The sequence below is a fragment of the Eurosta solidaginis genome, chromosome 1 (genome assembly GCF_040869045.1).
Source record: "Eurosta solidaginis isolate ZX-2024a chromosome 1, ASM4086904v1, whole genome shotgun sequence".
Lineage (NCBI taxonomy): Eukaryota > Metazoa > Arthropoda > Insecta > Diptera > Tephritidae > Eurosta > Eurosta solidaginis.
In genome coordinates this window covers 128805341-128811109 of record NC_090319.1, presented here as the reverse complement: position 1 = coordinate 128811109, position 5769 = coordinate 128805341, and positions in this window count along the sequence as shown.

The following is a 5769-nucleotide window of genomic DNA, read 5'->3' as shown; positions in this document are numbered from 1 at the left end:
GAGGAGCATTAAGGCTAGTGGCGACATTCGTTGATGGTGCGTTCTGTACCGGAACATCACCCTCCTGGGCACCTCCGTTTTCCCTATCGACCATTTGGCGCACCAAATCGATTTTTTGGGAGAAGTTTAGGCTATTATCTAACTCGTTGAATGACACCCCGTTCGCGACAGAGACACTCAGCGGGCGATCAGGGCCAAAAGAACCAAAAATCCGCGACGCGCACCTATTTAAATAGTCCGTAGGGACAAAGTCAACGGGCCTCAGTATACCCGTGTCGATTTGGTTAAAAACCGAACCAACTATTTGGTTTTCTAACGCGTGGGTTCGGCTCCTGGTTACCCGTCTATTGAAGTCGAGGATACCCAATCCCCCAAAAACTCAATTCTCGGCCTCTTTCTCCTTCTCCGACAATCACTGTCGGCACACAAAAAAAAATTTACCAAAAAAAAATCTAAAACGCGAAAAACAAAAAAAGTAATGAAACCCCAACAAAGCAAGTAAAAGGGAAAGTTTTCAAAGAAGATATGTAAGAATTTATTTGAAAATACCCTAAGATAAAAAATTAAAAAAATCAAGCAAAACCGAACCAACTATTTGGTTTTCTAACGCGTGGGTTCGGCTCCTGGTTACCCGTCTATTGAAGTCGAGGATACCCAATCCCCCAAAGACTCAATTCTCGGCCTCTTTCTCCTTCTCCGACAATCACTGTCGGTACACAAAAAAAAATTTACCAAAAAAAAATCTAAAACGCGAAAAACAAAAAAAGTTATGAAACCCCAACAAAGCAAGTAAAAGGGAAAGTTTTCAAAGAAGATATGTAAGAATTTATTTGAAAATACCCTAAGATAAAAAATTAAAAAAATCAAGCAAGCAAGGATATGATGAATATAGGGCAAACAACAAATCCCAATAACCAGATATACATACAATATCAAATAATATAAAAAAAACACATTGAAAATAAGACATATAAAACAATTTGATTTCGTATGTATGTGTATATATATATTTGTGTGTGTAAATATCCAGTAAATGTGTATATGTGTATCTTAAAGATAAGCAAGAATTCAGTTAATTGCCTCAAATATCTATAGACCCAAAACCAAAAATGAAAACTTAAATATGTTTGTGTTTGTGGGATAGCTAAATATATAAGCAATGTATTGAGGTTGTATGCATGGACAGGGGGTATAAAAAAATCTATCGAAAACCCTACGATTTAAAATTGCAAAATAAACAAAATTAATAAAGGGAATAGCAGGTAATGCATGTATGTATAAGACGTGTAAGAAAATTCAATGCTAAGGATGTGTGTGTAAGTATGTATGTGTGTATGTGAGAAAAATAATAATTTTCACTATAAATTAAATATATAAAAATTTAAATGCAATATACAAAAATTGCTTTTTAAAACAAAGATGAAAATAAGAAGGCAAAAAAATTTAAAAAAAATTCAACTAGAAAAAAAAACTTGAAGGATATATAACAAAAATTATTGAAAAATTCCAAACTTTCCGACAGAAACGGGAACTGAACTATTTTTGAAAATAATCATAGTGGTTGGAAAATAGCCAACAATAACAAATTTTCTTTTTATACCAAGCAGAAATTTAAAAATATCAGACTTAAAGTTTGGATATGAGTTGAACCTGAATTATAATATATTGTAACGAATTTACTTGCAAATCATCTTATTTGACTTTTTGCTTAGTTCGTATTGAATAATGGAAAAATGGCCTTTATTAAAGTACTTCACAATAACACTTATACTTTGCAACTAGCTGGCTTAATAACCAAAGTGAAAGCTTAAATGAAGCTGACTTTCAAAATAATACTGCTATGGCTCGCTAGATAGCGTCTTAATCGAAACTGCTTGATAGCCCAAATCAAACTGAATTCCAGCGCCTCTACACTTGCTGCCTTTTATACTCTCTGATTTCAACGTTCGCATCTTCTAGGAGCTTCCATTTCCAGAATCTACTAGTTGCTATCAGCTCTCAAACTTCTCAGCTGTAACCACAATTGCACGATTTTATAGCTTCTCTCATTGCATACTCTCAGGAGTATCTCAGATATATGCATGGGTTTGTGCATTGATTCTCCGCTGCTCGTATACGTACATGGTACATATGTGTAGAAGCAAATATTGTTTCGTTTATGTAGATACATAATGATTGATCTATGGATGTGCATGATATCACTGTTCAGCATCGGCTTAGAGTTAGCAGCACCCCTTAGTTTTGCTAATATTCGTAACAATATGTATAAGTCTTTGTGTGTTTGGTGCTGCCTTGGCGAAGGTTCAGTGAAGGCGGTATGTTCGTCCGTATCTAATTACTGTCAAGGTCTGGTCCGTCATTCTATCCGTGGAAGTATGGCACATCACGCTGGAGAACTAGTCCCTAAAGGTGGATGCCACACCTCCTAATCCTACATATCGTGGCGGCGGCTGCAAACCTCACTTACCGGCAGGGCTGGGCTCCCGGTAAGGTAGCCTAAACAGCTCGCCACGACCTCCTGCTAACGTCCGTCTTCTAGCTGGGTGTCATACCAGTAACCACTTTGTCGAACTGTCGAAGTTCAACAAACCCTGATATGGACCTTCGGCTAATCCCTATCCTCGGGTCATGATGACACTTGTCGATCAGGCTAACCCAAACGACGTTGCCATCACGACGGTCCCTGTCCTAAGTCGGAAGACAAAAATAGGGATTGGGCTTGGAAGGGTAAGAAGGTAAGAAGAAAAAAATGTGGGAAATTTAAGGAAGGAAAGGAAGAAAAAAATTAAGATATTTAAAAATGAAAAATACGAATTAAAATAAAAAATATTGGGAAATTTAAAGTAACAGATTTTCAATTAGCGTGGATATGAAAAATTGATCGGTCTATGAACGTTGAGAATACAAAAGCTAAGAACTGAAAGAAAATTTTGGAAACTAAAAAGAATTAAAGCGGATTAATGTAGATCAAAAAAAAAACTGAAAAAAAATTAACTAAATGTAAAGACAAAAAAAACTAAAAAGACTACCGGGCTATTAACGTTGGGCGCCATTGTTACGTGGCTGACTGTTTGGGTGGTGAGAAGCGGCGGCAAGCAGGTATGCTTGCGGGCCCAGGCTAGCTCGTCGTTTTGGGCGGGGTATTGCACCACCGACCTCACCCGCAGCCACATGAACAAAAAGGGTTCATACCTGCATATGTATAGAAAGGAGAGAAAAAGCTGAAAAAGATAGAAATAAACGTGAGGGGCAAAGTTATAGAGGGGAAAGCCTAAGGGGTAGAAAAAGATGAAGGCATGTCCTGTCAGGTGGAGTCTACCCTCCCTCTACAGTGCAACTTGCACCACACCATGGACACTGTGCTGACTCCTATCTACTTACAGTGCCCCCAACTCTGACATAAGTCTGTCCGTTTGTCACTCGGTCATATTTCCCTATAACTCATCTTCACCTTACCTAGCCACGCGCAAGCGCAGCACCAACACCAAACCTAAAACTTTAGCCCTGCATTATTAAAAAACCTATGTTTTCATCCATACATTCCTTATAATTTATTAACATTCAGATATTTCCGAACCTCTACTCAGCTATGTTTAAGACAATCAGTACAGATAACCAAAAGAAAAATGTATAGATAAACTATGACTCCAAGAAAATTTAAATAGCTTAGGTTTAATTTTTCAGTAATTCTCCCTAATACTAATGCTCCTATCCTTACTATCGATTAGCTTAAATAAAAAAAATTTACAAAGAATCCAAAAACTTAGTCTAAGTTAACTTATAACTATAAGTAATTCAAGTTCAATTTCAATTATAAATTAGATATAGAAGCAGATATGAAATCCTATAATTGCTTAAAAGTACAAATCCCACTTGGTTTCTGACCCACCCTAATATACAGCTGCTACTAGGGGTCAGTTCAAAATCCTAGATATGCAGATATTCAAATGCTCGTAAGGCCGGCAAGCCAAAGCAAAACAAAAAAACATAAAACGCTAAAAAGGTGAAACCCTATTCCCTGACCTACCTCAATAATCAAAACAAATCCGAAATAAATTTTCTACAAAGCAGAAGTAGGTCATCAAAGTAATATAAAAAGTATGTAGGTGCAAATGTATGTTTGTGACGTTTTCATGCATGCACATATATTATTCTGATTTCTTTCATCACCAATTCCTCTTCTAATTTTGCAAGACTAGGAATTGACTGGCAATATATATACATTAGGCCGGGTCGATTTGTGGGGACGCAAAAAAATCGCCCATTGCTCTGTGAAAATCATATTCTAGGGATCAAAATAAGAAACTTTGCCGAAGGAAGCATACGAATTCTGATGTCCCCCTTTGGGTCGTAGGGGCATATTTTGAAAAATCCCACTTTGAAATGCCTATGTTTTTTTTTTTTTGGAGTTTATTTTTCTCTTTAGAAATTTATTTAGTCAGAACATATGTAAATGAAAAAAATGAATTTAACTTAGTAATAGAAAAGAAATTAAAAAAATTATTAGAAATTAGCGTTTTTACAACCCCCTTTTAAAACCAAGGCATCACTGAGATGAATTTGCATGTCGTAAACATAGTTGTGTGGGTTTTTTATTCAACCGTTTTAAAAAAATGAAGATATCACTGTGACACAATTGCAGATCGTAAAATTGCTTGTGTTGTTTTTTTTAAGCCACCACAAGACACAGCAGGTAGAATTGAAATTGCCCCTACGCAAAATTTCGACCCAAAGGGGGGGGGGGGGGACATCAGAATTCGTTTTAGAGATTTTTAAATCGACCCGCCCTAATGTACATACATTCATACGTGCATATCTACTTCTCCAAATGTACAATATTGCCACTCACCGTGTTACTCACTCCGTTGGAGGCGCCTGCATGAAGTTGAGTCTGCGAGCTGTAAAGAGAAAAACACTCAAAGCATATATGCTCAATGCACATACATTTATCCGGCACACTACTTTTTTCTCAATACTCAGCCAGATCACTCGCTTGTGATCTTGGACATTGAGTTAGTTAGTTTAACAAAAGGTCGGCGACAAGACAAAATTCCAGCTGTTATATATGTACGTCCCTAGTTTGAAGAATGGACTAGTTTCATCGTTTCTTTCCGGGATGGGTGTGCATTGGGGACCCTAGAGACCCCAAGGGAATGGAAAAAAGGAAAAAATCAGTAAGTGCCAAAAAAAAGAGGCTACTACATTAAAGAAAATTAAAGGAACCACATAGGTTCTTATGCGAATGTGTGGGGGAGTATGGTGAAAAATATAAAATAAAATAAAAAAAACGAAAGTTTGCAAAAAAAGGAAGAAGAAAAAAGGCAAAAGGCACAAAATGTGCAAGAATTCTTTCCAATGGGAAAGGGATGAGAATTTGTGAAAAAAAAAATAAAAAGGTTAAAGGAAAAAAATGTCTTTGGTTATATCTCCTGTAAGCCTGCCCCGTAACCAAAAAAATACCTACTTTATTAAAAATATGAACTCCCCTGGATAACTTCGTGGCGTTTATGCCTACTTGTGCCCTTTTTCCCAAATATCTACACCGCTAGTATGGGTATGTACAAAAAAGCCAAGTAACAATAATTAATTAATACAAATGTAAAGGACAAAAATGTATCTCGTGGACTGTGCTGTTCCTCCAATCTGGTAGCTGATCTAGTGGTGATGTTGTAGTTGTTTCAATGTTGCAGGCACCTTTTTTCCAGCGTTATAACGAAATGTTGTAGTTGATGTGGTAATTTTTGCTGGCAGTGAGCATGCGTCACAATC